This window comes from Prionailurus viverrinus, chromosome B3 (assembly GCF_022837055.1).
Source record: "Prionailurus viverrinus isolate Anna chromosome B3, UM_Priviv_1.0, whole genome shotgun sequence".
Lineage (NCBI taxonomy): Eukaryota > Metazoa > Chordata > Mammalia > Carnivora > Felidae > Prionailurus > Prionailurus viverrinus.
The window spans coordinates 123,016,026-123,036,065 of NC_062566.1; positions in this window are offsets into that span (position 1 = coordinate 123,016,026).

Genomic DNA, 20,040 nt, shown 5'->3' on the forward strand with positions numbered 1-20,040 from the left:
TTATTTTTGAGGGGGGCGAGGGGCATAGAGAGAGGGAGAGAGAGAATGTCAAGCAGGCTCCATGTTGTCAGCACAGAGCCCAATGCAGGGCTCGAACTCACAAGTCATGAGATCATGACCTGAGCCAAAACCAAGAATCAGACACTTAACCAACTGAGCCACCCAGGCACCCCTTGGCAACATAATTTATTTAGGAGAAACTGATCTAAGATACAATCAATAATGCTGTAATTGGGAAAATTAATAGGACACATTGAAAAGTAACTCTTGAGTCACTGTTACAGAACAATAATTTTAATAAAATGTATGAAGCCAATGGTATTACCAATAGCAATTTATGTAGCTGTTCAATTGTTTTATTTTTATTAAATTTAATTTTATAAAGAACAAAGAGAATATTTCTTATTGAAGTTTTTTTAATAGCCATTTGTTTTGGAATAGAGACAACTGTATTGCTTTTCAAAACAATATTAATAAATGAATGGATCATTTAATAATCATTTATTGTTCATTTATCAAACATTAAGTAATCAACTGAATTTTAAATGACCCCTGATCAAATAAGTGTGAAATTAAAATTCATGAATGGTTGCATTAGGAAATGTTTACCCTATTTGTGAAATCTTATAAAGGATAGAACATGATGGAATATTTGGAATTATTACATTCATCTTGCAGTGAAAGTTGGCACTGTGTCAAAGAATAATACAGTGTATTAGCAGTGCAGTCTGCAGCCATGTCCATGAGTTTTACCCTAGAAGTAGGTGAGCTATTCATGAGAATTGTAAATGGACAATAATTGTTACTAACTGCGTAAACATTTGTCAAGGGGATAACCGATTCCTGTAGTTATTGCTTTCAGTCATTTGCCCACTAGACTTAAAGGAAATAAAGGTTCCGGCTGAAAGAAACATGTTAAGTTAGACTTAGTGTATTTCCTTAAACTTGGTTATTCATAGTGGTTATTGTTTAAGATTTTTGTCCAAGTGTATTTTATGTAACTGACAAAGTAAATTTTATGTTATTTCTTAGATATAAGAAACTTTATGTCAGAGATTTCAATGATAGTAATTCCTTTCAGTAATAGTCAATTCTAAAGAGTTTTATTTAATATAATCTGTGGTTGCATGTTTGGATTAAGACAAATTTGATCCTTTATTGTTTTTATGTTTTATGATCATATATGTTTTCTGTATACATGTTATTAACAATAAATAATTTATTTTGGCTGTTCTGGGATAGGAGAGAACCTTTAATACACTATCATTTGACCATATGTTCCACTTACCAAATATAGGATTTCTTCCTTTGTGATTCCAAAGAAAAAGTTCTTATAGGTGACATAAATAGCAGATTAAATTAATAGGTACTATAAAAAAAAAAGATGTCATGCTTTTATCTTATAATTTGTTTAATCTGAAATTACTTAACTTGAAGGAAAAAAGTGAATATTTTTCAGCATAAAAGTTAAAAACTTTACCTGGCCAAAATAATTTGTGTTGTAAGGCGCTTTAAGGAGGCTACCGTATAATCTCTTGGTTTCATAAATTGAAATGCTTAGCTTCTTAACCACTGTTCACCTTTTAAATATTTTTTTTTAACTTTTCACATTCTGGAAAATATAAACCACACCAATCAGTAGGAAAATCACTTTAAGTGATGTAAAAGCATTAAATACAGCCTGCACTAAAAATGACACAGAATGTTTAAACCTTAGAGTTCAAAATCTACAGCCAAAGGGAACATTTAATAAAGTTTGCAGAAAGATATCCATGTTGATCGAATAGGAAATTATTTTTAGTTCACACCCACTATGGGAATTATTATGGTATTTAATCAAACACAAAGAAAAACTCACACATACAGCATGGAATATAAATGTTATCCAAATAGAAGCCTCTTATGGCATAATAAGAAATTAGTGGCAGGCATATACCAGAAAACACTGGGAGAACAATCTCCTTTCTTTATGTTTTTAAAAATCTAATTATGACCATGAGGGACATGCAGATCAAAACTATAATGAGATATCACCTCACACATGTCAGAATGGCTAAAATTAACAACACAAGAAACTATAGGTGTTGGTGATGATGTGGAGACAATGAAACACTCATTCATTGCTGATGGGAGTGCTAACTGATGCAGCCACTGTGAAAAACCATATAGAGGTTCCTTAAAAAGTTAAAAATAGAACTACATTACCATCCAGCAATCATACTACTGGGTATTTACCCAAAGAATACAAAAACACTAATTTGAAGGGGGCACATGCACCCCTATGGCTATTTAAATAGCCAAAATATAGAAGCAGCCAAGATATGGAAGTGTTCATCAATGATGAATGGATAAAGATGTATATAAACACATATAATACATATGTATGTGACATATGATAAATATATATATATATATGATAAAGATACATATAAACACATATAATGGACTATTATTCAGCCATAAAAAAGAATGACATGGATGGAACTTGACAGTATAATGCTAAGCAAAATAAGTCAGTCAGAGAAAGATACCATATGATTTCACTCATGTGTAGTTTAAGAAACAAGCAAAGGGGTAAAAAAAAAATAGAGAAATCAAGAAACAGACTCTAAATTATAGAGGATGAACTGAGGGTTACCAGAGTGGGAGGGGATAAGGATTTGGGTTAGGTGCTGAGGATTAAGTGAGCACCAGCTGATGTATGGAATTGTTGAATTACTATATTCTACACCTGAAACTACAATAACATTTTATGTTAACTAACTGGAATTAAAATAAAAACTTAAAAAAAGAAAACAAAAAAAAGTTCCATACAAAAACCTTAAAAAAATAATAACTGGTGTAATGTAAAAAAAATTAAAACAAACTCTAACTAAAAATGGAAAGATGGGGCACCAGATTAAAGATGGTAGACTGATCCTAAACAACTAACTTTCCTTGCTCCCAACTGAAATGACAGCAAGTATGTATTAAAGAGAATGCATCTAGTGTAATGCAGAGAAAGAAAGGTGGGGACCACTAGCAGAGAAGAGATAAAGCTTCAGTAAGTGACAACTTAAATAGAGATAATCACAGCCTAGAAAATTCTTAGAAAATACCTTCACTGTTCAAAAAGAGTCTTGCTAAGCTCCAAACCTATTTTCCTGTGTGTCCAGGTGTGAAGAATAGCTATATAGTATATATCTATATATATTTATATGTATGTATATTATTATAAAGATTATACATATTATAAAAAAATTACATATCATTCATATATATGTAGATATATATAGCTGGGTCAGCTGACTCTAGCCAAACCCTCTCCCTGCTATACTTTTAAGTCTTTTCCACTGCTACAGTCTTGTTTGCTCCTGGGCTAAAGATGTAGAACCATATTCTAACCATATTGGTTAGAGCTGGAAATTTCTTTTGGCTTTTTCTGAGGAGGCATGATTTTCTTTATATCCCTGAATCTGAAAGTGAGGACTGAGGGCATTGAAACCACATCACCACAATAAATCAACCAAATTCTTCTTAATTATAATGGAAAAATATTTACGGGGCGCCTGGGTGGCGCAGTCGGTTAAGCGTCCGACTTCAGCCAGGTCACGATCTCGCGGACCGTGAGTTCGAGCCCCGCGTCGGGCTCTGGGCTGATGGCTTGGAGCCTGTTTCTGATTCTGTGTCTCCCTCTCTCTCTGCCCCTCCCCCGTTCATGCTCTGTCTCTCTCTGTCCCAAAAATAAATAAAAACGTTGAAAAAAAAATTTAAAAAAAAAAAAAAAGAAAAATATTTAGGAATGCCAGCAGAACAAGGGAAAAACAGCATGATAAACACACACAGTAACCAGCTACAGAGACGAAACGTGATCAAACCACTAGAAGATACTTTTAAAAAACCCTAATGAATATCCTCAAAGAGATTCAGAGGATGTTTTATCCTTGCTAAATCAGTAGCATGCTGCTATGAAAGACATAAGACAAAGGCATGTTCTGGGAAATTAAAAATATATTTGTAAATAGGAAGAAAAATTTCATTTAAGGTTAAACACAAGGTTCAGGAAAATTCCAAATTGTATTTTACAAATTAAAGACATTGTTTTTCCAACTGTAATGGAATAATAGGAGCAGATTTGATGCTGTGCGAGAATGACCAGACATGTGGGAGCTAAATGCTTCCCAGTTCACACAGGCTAATGAAGCATTAAATTATGACCAGTCCCAGTGGAGAGTCTTCATTGATCACTCAGAATACTTAGTGGAGATTTTAGAATGGCCACACCCTAGTAGTGGGGCTCAGCTATCCCTAGGATAGAGATATACTAGGCTTGGCTAATAAAGCTTAAAAATAGGGTTGAATACAACACACTGAACACAAGGGTTATGAACTGAATGTTTGTGTTCCATTAGAATTTGTGTGTTGAAATCTAATCCGCATCTAATACCATCATGTTGTGATGGTAGGTAGAGTGGGGCTTTGGGGAAATGATTAGGTCTTTAGGGTGGAGCCTTCATGAATGGGATTAGTGCTCTTATTAGAAGAGATACAGATCTATTGGCACTCCTTCCACGTGCCAGGACACAGCAAGAAGATGGCTGTCTACAACCAGAAAAGAGCTCTCACCAGGCACCAAATCAGCTGGTGCCTTGCTTCTGGGCTTCCCAGCTTCCAGAACTATAAGAAATAAATTTCTTTTGTTGATAAATCACCAGTTTATGGATTTTATTATAACAACTCAAGCTAAGACAAAAAGTAACTTAACATACTACCAAAGTTTTTTGTTTTTTTTTTCCAAAGAAAGACAAGAAACTTCAACATCTAACAGCGTAAAATTCACAATGTCCAGCATCAAAACCAAGGGGAAAATAACCCCTTGGTAATAACCGGTAATAACCGGTAAAACCTGTTCCAGAAATGAAAGGGTGATAGAATAAATAGACAAGATGTTAAAAATAGCTGTTCCTACCATGTTCACATATTTCAAGGAAAATATGAACAAATAAAAAAAAGATAAAAAAAACAAAAAAGTAATTGAAGAACACGACTCAATGTTTCTCCTTGACACATGATGCTGGTCTGAATCTGTGTAAAACTAGTTATTTTACTAATTTGCTAGTACTGAGACCTAAATGTCTTAGGAAGGAAAATGTTGAAATCTTTTAGGAATAGTTAAAATTTTGTGGATGTCCAGATTAAATGGTTAGGTGGACTTAGGAAATATTTGGATTAATTTCTTTACTATGATGTGATTCAAATAGAAGGTATACAGCATGAAATAGAGATTGCTCCTGAATACAAAAGTTTAACCGTGGTGTTAGGATATTACAGCTGATACGATGTGATGCTGTGGGCCTATTTTTATGTGTTTGTATGTTGTATATTAAAAATACTTTAAGAGCTTTTGGAAGCTTTGTTTGCCATTCATTTATGTAAAAAAAAATTCTGGCATTTTTTTTAACTTACACCTTTCCCAGGAGTAGGCTAGGGCTTGGATAGCAGAGCCTCTTTTATGGAGGGGCCAGACATACACTAAATCCTGGATTTGATTTAAGACTCTGGGGTTTAAAATAAAGTGTGAGACCCTTAGTGCTAGGGAGCTTCACAGCATGAGTAATATTTAGTAATAATAACTTAGAATGGATGAACCACAAATGGTTCTGACGCTTAGCATAAATAAGCATGCATGATCTTAGATACTTATTCGAACTTCTTTATTTTGGAAATGTCCCAAGAACAGTGTCTCTTGGGAGATTATGAGCATTTACTAACTCAGTAGTGGTGAGAAAAATCATGAGAATCTGATTACCTTGTGGCCTTCTTAGCTGTTAGCCCAAATTGTCATCACCACAAAGTTTTTCAGTTCACAGTAACTCAGGTTTCAAGTTTGTTCATGATTCGAAAATAATTCAAGAGTCTTCTTTGTATGCTTCTTTCCCAGTAATATAATGTGTCTTAAACTACATTTCTTTCTACCATGCCTGCCTTCTCAGTAGGAACTATTCTGTCAGACATCCAAAAAAAATCATTTTTTAATCACATTTGTAATCCCCATCCCTGTAGATGGGGAATAGCAGATGTTGGACTGATTGACTTCAAGGCAAAGAAGAAAATCAAGGCCCTGCCTCCCTTACAGCAAGCATGGGGTGCATTCCTTCCATAATGATATTTTCAGATTGTTCTGCACTTGTAAATAATACTGCTTCACACCAGGCATATGCACTAGGTAGTTTCCCTCTGTCCAGTGAAGCACATTCTTCTCCACATGGCAGGTAATAATCCGGCATCCTAATTCTTTTATTTCTACATCCTATTCTTGTATTTTATATAACCTGTAACTCAGACTTGCCAGAGTCTGTGAGAAAAAAAAAAAAAAAGGCTCGATCAGTCCCTTTGCAAAGGATCCCTTTTGTAAATGATTTGTACCATATGCATAATATAGACAGTGGTGTAAAGAAAGAGAATTCATTTTGTATGTTAGCTTAAATTAAGAAATATCACGATGATATATGTGTTTGTGTATATGTATATCTCTCCCATATGCATACATATACATGTATATACCATCATTGTCATATTTCTTTATATATATATATAATCATATATATATCATATATATCATCATATATATATCATATATATCATCATATATATATCATATATACATATAAAATCATATATATATATAAAATCATCATAAAAAATCATTATCTTAGACTGAGTCTTTACTGACATCACTACATTTTGATATTCTGTGCAAGAGAACTAGTAATTATGGATGGTGACTCTTCACTGGGCATGAATGATGAGAAAGGAAGGGGTTGAATAAGCAGGTTAGATCAAAGGAGGTAGAAGGTTGAAGGTTCGGGAGGAGAGGTTCGGGAATCATTGAGCCTTAGGAAATAGGGAACTCCAGAGAGGATACAAACTGTAAAGACCATGGCATGCGGAAGACTATATATACAGTTTTGGGGTTTTTTTCCACAACATTCTGATAACACTAAATTCTATAGAATGTTGAGGTTCATAAGTGAGCAATTTCTTGAAGTTTACAACAAAGGAGAAAGGGAGTGCTGTGTAACTCATGCAGATATACCAGAATAGGTATATCAAATTTTGGGGGAAAAGGTAGGTTTAATTAAAATCCAAACTTCAGTTTTACAAAGACATTTTATGGATTGATTGATTGGATTGATATAGTGTTCTAATCATAAGCTATTAGTCCCCATTGGGAAGTCAACAATAGACTTTATAATTGCAACAATGTGGATGGAACTAGAGAGCGTTATGCTAAGCAGAATAAGCCAGTCAGAGAAAGACAAATATCGTATGATTTCACTCATATGTGGGATTTAAGAAACGCAGCAGATGAACATAGGGGAAGAAAAGGAAAAATAAGATAACACAGAGAGAGGCAAACCATAAAAGACTCTTAAACACAGAGAACAAACTGAGAGTTGCTGGAGGGGAGGTTGGTAGGAGGATGGGTTAAATGGGTGATAGGTATTAAGGTATTAAGCATTTTTCAGGATGAGCACTGGGTGTCATATGTAAGAGGTGAATCACTGGGTTCTACTCCTGAAAGCAAGACTGTACATTACAATTATGGCTTTTAATATTTATAGTTTCTAGCATTAACCTAGAAACATAGATGCATAGTTTGGAAACAGAAAAAAATGTCAAGTTGTACTATTTACCCATACATAGATTAGGATTTGTAAATTAGTGACCCGTTTGTGAAGACTTCATGGTAACTAATAATTTCTTATGTACCCATACAGACACTGCAAGGTGATTGGGGGTAGTAATCATGTTTTACAGGTGTTCATTGTTTCCATGACACTCTACCTAGTGCTAGATGGAAAGTAAGGATTTAAAAAATTTATATTGTGTTCTTTGGAATGAACATCTAGTATTACAGTGGACTAAATACCTAGTATTGCAATAAATTGATGAAGAATAAAACTTTGTTACGTATTTATTATTGAATTATTCCTTGAAAATATATTTCTAATCTTAAAAACTAAATTATACTTACACATACAATGAAGATGGACTGACAGCATACTGCTTTGGCTCCCTGCCTGGATCAGTTTTTAAAAAGACAAAACTGAAACATTGGTTTTCAGAAATGTGACACTTCTTCAAAATGCAAATTAATTTAGAGTAATGGAACACAGGTCATCATTTGCCTGGTTTGAGGGGTATAAGGAGTGTGAGAAGCAGGTATTACAAAAGCATATGAGGGACTTTGCTTATTATAGACCTGTTCATTAACTTGATAGTGGTGAATTTTGCAAGGGTACATACATACATCAAAACTTACCATTTTAAATATGCTTTAAATATGTGCAGTGTGGGGCACCTGGGTGGCTCAGTTGGTTGAGTCTGACTCTTGATTTTGGCTCAGATCATGATCTCACAGGCATGAGCTTGAGCCCCTGTTGAGCTCTGTGCTGTGTGGAGCCTGCTTGGTATTCTCTCTTTCCCTTTTCCCTCTGCCCCTCCCATCCTTGTGCATGTGCTCTTACTCTCTTTTTCTCTCAAAATAAATAATCATTAAAAAATAAAATAAGTATATATAGTTTATTGTTTGCCAATAATATGTCAGTAAAGCCATAATAAATATGGTAGTATTAACCTGAGTTTTTGAATAAAGAGATTCCAAACAGTTATAATTCTAGAATTATACTGGAGTAATAAGATTTTTTAAAATTATGATATTTAAACAGAACTAGTAAAGAGGAATCTAGACTGTACATAGACAAAATCAATACTTCTGGTATTAATAATTTTTAAATGATGTTTTAGAAGAAATGTTATAATTGCCTTATCTCCTTTTGCACTTAAAGTCAATAATATGTGGGAGAAAATTAAATGCTTGACCTTGTCTCCTTCAGGTTTTATGAACTCCTTATGATCACAGGTCATTCAATATGTATTTAATAACTTTCACTGTGGGCCAAATAAGTATCATTCTCTGTTTTCTGGGGTTAGGGGTTGTCATCTGTGCATATAAGAAACTATAAATGATAAGTGATAGTTCCTAACTTCTTCATAGGATTTACACAGTAGTAGCAAGAAAGACATATAAACTAACCATAACACAATGCAGAATGAAATACCTACTAATAGATGTACGTTTTCATTTTGAAAATGTGCTAAAGCAATACAGATATAGGACCCATGAATTCTGAAGTGAATCCAGTGATGGGGAATGAGGACAGGGGAGGTTTCACAGATGTGACGGAACTTACTTGCACACAGAGATGAGCTCTGATGTGTATGGACAATAAAAGCTCAAGACTTTGCACCCATGTGATAACTCTTAGAGCTGCCTCCTCTCCTGGGCAGCTGTCAGTCCCCATTTATTCTACTTAATGGAATTCCAGACTCGGTGAGTAGAAAAGTCTAATGCTTAAGCTCAAGCTGGGTGTTCTTTATTAGCTGAACTTTGGAATAAGAGACAGCAAAAGAGCTAAAGTCATGTACTTCAAGCCAGCTCCTTAAATCGTGTGGGCACAAAATATTCTAGAGATCATAGCAGTTCAAACTACACATAGCAATAACTCAGCAAGTCAGGATTTTAATTACCTCAAAAACTTGAATCAACACCGAATGCTATCAAAGGTAAAATGAATGTACATTAATCACAGATATTTCAGTCACGTGGCATCTTTCATCCCAGAAAAGTTCACAACCCCTGGGTCTGTTTCTCATCACACTTAACCTGAGGAAACAGGATAGCAAGTAGCTTTGAAGAGATTTAACGGGAGAAGGTTGAGTGTTTAATTTAGACAGAACTACACAATAGTTGCAGAAGGCAGGCACTTTCTCTTGGGTCTCATGTAGAGTTGCTGTATTTTTTCTCCCTAGTTATAAAAAAGCAGACAGTAGCTTGTTTATATGTTTATTGATATCCTTGGCAAAAAATAAGTCTTGAGAGGAACTTCTAATACGCGTCTAATGGGAGACTCATTATTGGAAAATATGATAGTTTTTATAATGAAAAATAGATGAATATGTTTATTATTATTATAACTGGTTTACTAATATCCCAAACAGATACAATTATGGAAAAGCAAACACATAGACTTATGCTTTACCCTTGCTATTGATGATTTACATTAAACAGACCAGAGCCATTTTCTGCTCTTCAAACCAAGATATTGGTAAAATATCATCCAGCTCCTGTTACCATGTGGAAAAGTGGGCCAAAGGAAGGACTGAAGCCATGACAGAAAAATGTTATTTTCCTAAGGCATTTTCTATCAATACTGTTATAAGATAAAATTCTTATATGAAAACAACAATTTTCAAACTATGCTCCCTGAACTTGTACTCTTATTAAAGATTTATTCTAAGCCTTCTGTAAATAATGTATTTTCATCTGAATTAAATTCTCCAGGGGAGTTTCTGAAATAGTTTTATCACTTTTATATAACTGAGAATTATTTTTAAATTTTCATTATGAAAAAAGTCATCTACTAAATAAGTTTTAAAACTATTTTATTAAGAGAAAGATGCATGTGACTTTGAAAAAAAAAGGTAAATTCTTTTGATATTTATAGATTAAATGAGATTTGAAACAAATTGTGTGCTTAATATATTATCTCCAAGATGAATAGCCTGCTCTTCATTACCCTTTATTACTCTGAGTGAGACTTGGTTGGAAAATTATTTCTTGTCTAAAAAACAGGGTTAAGTATGTTTCTATAGTAAATTCAGGGATAAAACAGAAGTTTGACTATTTGGTATTTAATGGACCAAGATTTAGTGAGCCCTTACTCTGATCTAGGCCCCATACTATGCTAGCATTGGCTGCGTGGCTGTTTTCTAGTGGATCTCAACTGTGGGGAAAGAGAAATGTAAATAAATGCAGCCGTGACATTGTATGGCCAATCACTCACACATGATGAAATGTATCTTTCTGATTTTAAGTCAAACTTAATTTAATTTTTATTTCAAAGGTTTGTTCTCTTGTGGAGGTGGTGAGTTCATTGTGCTCATTTGCCTTACCTCAGAAACAGTCTCACCCTAGTTTTTATCTGGGCTTCTATCTTTCTTTTGTAACTTACATGCTGTCAAGATGTTGAGGAGGGAGCAGGTCCATCAGTTATTACATATTTCATCCTTCCCCCAGGCAATAGGGGAAACATCTGTTCTATTCCAGTATCAGAGTTTTCCACACAGTTTTTGTTAAATTGTCCCCTTTTGCTGTTCTCACGGGCCCACTTGATAAAGCAGCTTTCTTTGTTCATGATATGTCCCTCTTGGGTGCACTCAGGATTTAGTTTATGATACTTAAAAACCACAGAGAGGGTAGTTGATAATTGGGGATAAAGGTTAAGGGACAGGGCCATGAAGTAAAAGTAAGTAACAGGTGAAGTAAGTGGCAATTAGCTAATTATTATTATCCTACGTTCCCAACACAATGAAGTGCAATCAGGTGAAGTAAGAGCTAAAAAGCAAAGTGGTCAGTACAAGAATAGCACATGAGAAAAGTTCATTCATGTGGGCATAGGAGGAAGATAGTGCTCAAAGAAGTTTTCCTCGAGCAAGAGTAAATGCCCATTGATGTCTACTGATCCTGTGACTTCTAGCCTAGCTTGATTCCCCTGGGTATGATGTCCCTGCATCATGCAGCTTACCCAAACTTTTCAACGGAAACGTTCATCCCTAAGAGAATGTCTTACTACACTTATTAGCCTAATATAGAAATTCTAAAATATTATAGTATCTTTTTGAAAAACGTTCTCATGGATTATTCTATTAATGTGGCAAGGTGTAGCTAGAAGAACATGGGCTTTGGACTCAGGCATATATGGTGCATTGAAGTCTTAGCTAAATGTTGTCTAATAACTGGAGAATTTAACATAAATTAATTAATTTCTCTGAGATTCAACCTCTCGTCTATTATAAAATTTGGATAAAAAGTTTAAAATGTGAGGCAGTTGTTATGACTCTATATAAAAAACTTGATAAATTGGGGCACCTGGGTGGCTCAGTTGGTTAAGCATCTGACTCTTGGTTTGCGTTCAGGTCATAATCTCATGGTTTATGAGATCGAGCCCTGGTCAGGTTCTATGGTGACAATATGAAGACTACTTGGGATTCTCTCTTTCCCTCTTTCTCTGCCTCTCCCTTACTTGTGTGCTCTCTCTGTCTTTCCTAGTAAATATATAAACTTAAAAAAGAAAAAAAAACTTAATACATTGCCTAACACAGTGCTAAAAAGTGATAGTTTAGTTCTATGGATAGTAATAATGATATGAAAAATAATGCCTCCCTAATCAGAAAATGCTCAATGAATGTGGATCACTCTGAGTATTATGAATTTTTAAAGAAACTATAATCAATCAAGTGATTTTATGGTCTCATAAAATCATAAAACTGGAGAGGATCCAAATCTCTCACCTTTAGTAGTAATTATAATAATTAATAGGCTATTTTCCCCCCCATACCTCAGAGTAATCCAAAACTTCAAGTGCAAAATGAATTAGCTATTTTTCACTTTTGGAAAGTTGACATTTAGCCTTTTAGCTGAATGATCAGTAAAAATGTAATTATGTTGAATTTAGAGGAAAAAAAACAGATTTCCCTTTTCTGGATGATACATAGTTCATCAGTTTCTACTCAGAATTTTTTAATAATACATAGAATGTGTAGTTAATAACAAAATACAAACATTAATTTGTCAACATTCCATTTTAAAATTTTGTTTCTTCTACTCTATAAGTAGACTAATTTGTGAAATAGGCAAAAATGCCAATATTTTTTACTTTATGTATATCAAACTGAATAATTATCTTGGTCAGTTCTTAGTGTAAAACTTAAGCATTATGATCTTATCACAGATTATCATAATCAATTTCAATTTAAATACTTTATAATGGATGGGGCCATAGACAAAAACCTTGGAAGAAGATGAGAATAAAGTAAAGGACTTTACATTATATACATTATATCCTTAGACTAATAGGTAAAAAAGGAACCTAAAATTCTTCTAGTTTGTCTCAATTTTTTTCAGAAAAATATCCCAGGCATTGATGACAAAAACAAAACAACAATACAACACAACAATTAGGTTCACACATCAGAAGTAGCAGTTGTAAATAAATAAATGATAATCTATGGTAAATAAATTAAATAAATAAAATAATACTTTTAAAAAATTAAGTTCCATTTGAAGCCCTGCATTCAAGATAGGAGATAGTCATACTCACATACTTCAATTCATTCTCTAATCATAGGTTTGTTATAAGTTAACTATTTTTTGTTTCTTTTTATTGATGAGCTTGTGTTTCTCCTAGCATCCTACCAACATTATTCCTACAGAGAGAACAAAATGAAAGCCTACTAAGAAGAGGTGAATTAATACAATGTATGGAAGTTTCTTTTCAGATGGAAGAAATTGTGTAAACCCTGCCCTTTAGTCCCAGTGTTCTGTGGGAAGGAGAGGTGACACAGGTTATGGAAGCAAGCATGAGGCATGTTTGTCTAGATTTCACCTCTCTGGGCTCATACTTAAAAACAGTGTATGATAGGTACATGAAAAAGTTCTTAACATTACCAGTCATCAGGGAAATGCAAATCAAAAGCACAATGAGATATCACTTCACACTTGTTAGAATGGCTATTATCAAAAGATAAGAAATAACAAGCATAGGTGAGAATGTGGAGAAAAAAGAACCCTTGTGAACTGTTGGTGGGATTATATATTAGTACAGCCATTGTGGAAGCCAGTATGGAGGATCCTCAAAAAATTAAAGGCAGGACTACCATATGATCCAGTAATTCTACTATTGGGTATTTATGCAAAAGAAAATGAAAACACTAATTTCAAAAAGATAATATGCATCTTCATGTTGATTGCATTTTTTGACAATAGCCAAGGAATGGAAACAATATAAGGGTCCATTAGTAGATGAATGGATAAAGAAAATTTGAGACACACACACACACACACACACACACTGTAATACTACTCAGTTATAAAATGTGAGGTTACACTTTGAAGGCAAATCAAGTTCCTCTTGCACCCAATATCAAATCACCTAAATGTATAAAACAAATACTAACAGATCTGAAAGGAGGAATAGCCAGCAGTACAATAATAGCAAGGGACATTAATATCTCATTTTCAACAACAGATAGATTATCCAGACAGAAAATCAGTATGGAAATGTTGAACTTAAACTAGTCATTAGACCTGATGGACCCAACAGGGATACACAGAAATTCCACTCAAGAGTAGCAGAGTAGAAATTCTGCTCACATGCACATGGAACATTCTCCAGGATAGAGAATATGTTAGGCCACTAAAATTTTAATAAACTTAATTGAAATCTTATCAAACATCTTTTATGACCACAATGGCATGGAACTAGAAATCAATTACAATAAGAAAACTGGAAAATTCATAAATACTTGCAAGTTAAACTACATTCTTCAGAACAGCCAGTGGGTCAAAGAAGAAATCAAAATCAAAATAAAAAAAGATATCTTGAGATCAGTGAAAATGGAAACATAACATTTCAAAACTTATGAGATGCAGTAAGTTTATAGTGATAAAGAAATTCACATTATACTTAAAGTAAACAGGAAAAAGAACAGATTAAGCACAAAGTTAGTAGAAGGAAGGAAATAACAAAGATCAGAGCAGAAATACGTGAAATAGAGACTTGAAGACCATAGAAAAGAACAATGAAGCTAAGAGCTTTTTTTTGAAAAGATAAACAAAATTCACAAATCTTTAGTTAGACTAAGGAAATAAGACAGATGACTCAAATAAAATCAGAAATGAAAGAGGAGACATTTACAACAGATAAAAAAGAAGTCATAAGGATCATAAGTGACTATTATGAACAATTATATGCAAACAAATTTGATGACCCAGAAGAAATTAATAAATTCCCAGAAACATACAACCAACTTTTTCTTTCTTTTCTTTGATTTCCTCAGCAAGGCACAGAGTCACCTAGTGACCATCTGACTCTCATTTGCCAGGAGCTTAGTATACTGCAGAGGCTGTAAGACTGCAGTTGTAAATGGGACAGCTTTCTTAATTTCACTTCCTGGAAGATTTAATATTATTAAAGTGTCCATACAACCCCAAACAATCTATAGCTTCAATGAAATCCATACCAACATTCTAAGGGCATTTTTTCACAGGTGTAGAAGAAAAAGTCTTAAAATTCATAGCGAACCACATGGGGTGTATGGGAAGCTCAGTCGGTTAAGCATCCAACTTCAGCTCAGGTCATGCTCTCACAGTCTGTGAGTTCGAGCCCCATGTTGGGCTCTGTGCTGACAGCTCAGAGCCTGGAGCCTGCTTCGGATGTCTCCCTCTCTTCTTTGCTCCTCCACTGCTTGTTCTCTCTCTCTCTCTCTCTCTCTCAAAAATAAATAAACATTAAAAAAATTAAAATTCATAGGGAACCACAAAAGTCCCCAAATATCAAAGCAATCTTGAGAAAAAAGAGCAAAGCATAACATTCCTGATTCCAAACTATATTGCAAAGCTATAGCAATCAAAAACAGTATAGTATTGACATAAAAACAGGAATATAGAACAGAATAGAGTCCAGAAATAAACTCACACTCAAACTCAAACATTGTTAATTTTTTTTAATGTTTATTTATTTTAGAGAGAAAGAGAGCATGAGCAGGGGAGGGGCAAAGGCAGAGGGAGACACAAAATCCAAAGCAGACTCCAGGCTGCAAGCTGTCAGCACAGAGCCTGACGCAGGGCTCAAACCCACGAACTGTGAGATCATGGCCTGAGCTTAACCGACTGAGTCACCCAGGTGCCCCCATTATTAATTCTTGACAGAGGCACCAAGAATATACACTGGAGAAATGATAATCTCTTCAGTAAATGGCACAGGGAAAAATGGCTAGCCACATGCATAAGAATGATACCAGACCCCTGTGTTACATCACACAAAAATCAACTTCAAAATGGATTAAAGACTTGAATATAAAACCTTAAATGATAAAATTCCTACTTAAAACCATATCAGGTAAGCCCCTTGACACTGGTCTTGGCAATGATTTTTTGGATCTGACACCAAAAACAAAAGCAAAAATAAACACATGATACGACATCAAACAAAACCTTTTGCATATCAATAGAATGAAAAGACAACCTATGAAATATGAGAAAATATCCAATAAGGGGTTAATATTCAAAATATACAAGGAGCTCGCATAACTGAATAGAAAAGCAAAAACCAAACAAATACCCTAATTTAAACAATGGAGAAAGGGTCCTAATACACTTTTTTCTAAAGAAGACGTACAAATGGCAAATAGGTACATGAAAAAGTGTTCGACATCACTAATCATCAGGGAAATGCAGACCAAAACCACAATGAGATATCACCTCACACATGTTAGGATGTCTGTCATCAAAAAGACAAGAGATAAATACTGGTGAAGATGTGGAAAAAAGGGAATCCTTGACCACCACTGATAGGAATGTAAACTGGTACAAGCCAGTATCAAAAACAGTCATGAGGGGGCACCTGTGTGGCTCAGGCAGTTATGTGTTTGACTTGGGCTTAGGTCATGATTTAACAGTTTGTGAGTTTGAGCCCCGCATCAGTTCTCTGCTGTTGGCACAGAGCCCGCTTAAGATCCTCTGTCCCACTGTCTCTCTGGCCCTCCCCCCTGGTGTTCTCGTTCTCTCTCTTTCTCTCTTTCTCAAAATAAATAAACTTTAAAAAGTGAAGTTCCTCAAGATTCTAAAAATAAAACTACTATATAAAATCCAGCAATCAATTTCTGGATATATCCAAAGGAAATGAAATCAGAATCCTGAAGAGATATCAGTACCCTTATGTTCATTGCAGCATTGTTCACAATAGCTGTGATAGGAAAAAACCGAAGCGTTCATCAGTGGATAAAGGAAATATGATATATTCTATATTCACTAGAATATACTTCACATTCAGTATATAATATTACACAACTCAGTTAGAAAAGAACATTAGAATATTCAGCTTAATATAATTACATCACATAGATTCTCCTGTCCCTCTCCCTTATTGCAGTCTTAATAAACAATTACATTACCTATCATGAAAAAATGAAACTGAGTAAGGAAAAATCTAGTGAAAAAAGTACACATATTTTTATTTATTCTTAAATTTATTTCTTTTGAGAGCAAGAGAGCGCATGTGAGCAGGGGAGAGGCAGAGAGAGAGAGAATCCCAAGCAGGATCTGTGCTGACAGCATGATGCCTGATGTGGGGCTCGAACCATGAGGTCGTGACCTGAGCCAAAATCAAGAAGTTGGATGCTTAACCCAGTGAGTCACTCAGGGGCCCCAATACACATATTTTGAAAGTGAAGAGACTTAAATATATATTTTATATGTATTTAATATGTTATTTATCCTTAAAAAAGAAGAAAATCTGCCATTTGCAACAACATGGATGAATCTGGAGGGCATTATGGTAAGTGAAGTAAATCAGAAAGAGAAAGACAGTTACAGAATTACAGCATGGTATCACTTACATGTGGAATAAAAAAAAATCAAACTCATAGAGACAGAGTAGAATGCTGGTTACCAGGGGCTGGGAAGGTGGGGTAAAGAGGAAGATGCTGGTTAAAGATACAAACTGTTAGAAGATGAATAAGATTTGAGGATCTAGTGTATAACATGGTGACTGTAGTTGCTAATACTGTGTAACTGAAATTTGCTAAGAGAGTAGAACTTAAGTATTCTCACTAAAAAAGTAAATATGTGAAGTGATGGATTTGTTCATTAATTCAACTGTGGGAATCTTTTATATACACACACACACATATCAGGTCATTATGTAATACACTTTAAACATATTACACCTCTATCAATCATACCTCAGTAAAACTGGAAAAAATATGTTTCTCATGAAAACTGTGGTAGGAAAGACACCTCAGGGAGAAGATGAATTTTGAGGAGGATATTGTAGAACTTCTCTTGGATTTGCGTGAAAGAAGCCAGTTAATAAACCTAAGTAATTTTAAAAGTTACTCTTTAATAAAAGTTAGTCTTTGTATTCTAGCCCTAAGAAACATTCTATTAAATGCTGAACCTTTGGAAACAGTGAAGACATTACTGAAACAGGAATGTGACTTTTCATATAGTTCATCCTTAAAAGGGTCCAGTCACTCGTGATGTATAATACAGTTTTCAAAACATTCTTAAATTGAACCTTCATCTTTGTGTTTTCTTTTTGTGTGACTGATAAATTGAATTTGACATTCCTCAAAACAATTACATTTTATATAACTTTAGTTTTCTTGATCAAAAGACATTATAATCTATTTACTTTCATGACTAATTTTCTGGTTGAACGATGAAAACTTAAAAAATACAACCTATTTTGTCCAGTACTAAGGCCAGCATTTTTAATGAGACCATGCTATTTGCAATTGTTCTTCAGTTATACCTTGAAGAGTCTACAAGTGTTTCATCCTTTCGTTTTTTTCAATGTCTGCAATCGTGTGATTTTCCTCCCAATAAACTCCAAAAAGTCTCCTTTAGTAATATTTTTGGCGCCTACGTGTTGCCAAGCCCAGTGGCCGAGTGACCAGTTCTCAAAACAGTCAGCTATCTTTCTTTAAATACTTTTTTTTTTGTAATTTGGATTTTAGGTCACCACATTCTTGTAACTTTCTTCTTATTTCAGTGACCACTCTATATTAGTCTTCTTTGCAGGAATCTTCCTTCTTTTTATAGTCTTTAAATATCGTAGTGCTTCAGGGCTTAGAACTTGGCCATCCTGTTGTCTCTTTAAAATTTTTTTCATGTTTATTTATTTTTGACAGAGGGAGGGAGAGAGTGGGAGCAGGAGAGGGGCAGAGAGAGAGGGAGACAGAGAATCCGAAGCAGGGTCCAGGCTCTGAGCTGTCAGCACGGAGCCAGACCTAGGGCTCAAGCTCATGAACTGTGAGATCATTACCTGAGCCCAAGTCGGGCACCTGACTGAGCCATGCAGGCACCCCCTTTTATCTTTTTATACTCATTTTCCTTGGGATGTGTAACTTTAACAACATCAAAGACTTCTAAATTTTGAATTCCTGCTTGGACTTCTGTATTTACTGATCTACTGGCTTGACACTCCTATTTAGATCTAGAGGGCCTCTCAATCTCAATATAGCTTTAGGCTAACATTTGATATTTGCACTCATAACTGTTCAGTTCCAAGTATTTTCAGTTTTAGAAAATAACACAGCATTGAAATATACTCCAAATATATTTCTTATCACGTTCTCTGCCACTACCCCAGCCAAGCTGCCAACCATCTCTTGCTTTGATTATTCAGTCATCTCCTGATTTGTCTCATTTCTGCCATTTTGTTTCTTCCCATAGACTGTTCATTCATACATTGCAGTCAGAGTGACTGCTTTAATATAAAAGTTTTGTTTCTACATGTCTTAGATTATTCTGGCTCCTTTCAATGAACCACTGTTCTCTATATGATCCAGTTTTGGCTCCACTAAAACTCCATCCCTGGGTTTTGTTTTCCCTTTTCCCCACTATGTTTTAACCACTTGGCCTCTTTTCTGTTCCTCAAACATCTCCCCAAAAGTCTCTTTCTCTAGAAAAATGCAAACCTCACCCTTTACCTCAGGCATGTCTCTGCTCAAATAGCGACTTTTTCACTTATCCACCTGGTCCAAAATAGTCACTCTCATTTATTCTGTCTTCACATAAGCATACTACTTATCACTGCTTGACATTATCTTAATCATATATTTGCTTTTTAAAAATATTTTTTATCCTCTGCCTTCCTAAAATGTAAAGTCCAAGAAGGAAAAAGACTGTACCACATACTCTTAGAAGAATAACTCAGTGACAGACTGATTGAATGAATGAGTGAATGAATGAATGAATGAATGATGCCTATCTCTGTTAAATCTTTTCTCAAACTAGTTTCCTCTGTGCGTCTCATCTTTTGAAGCCCGGACTTGATGAGTCTGATCTTATACGTTGAGAGCCAGGCAACTTAAAAGGAAGATGGGCACAACCATTTATAGTGCCTTTAATATTTATGTAGCTTGTATTGA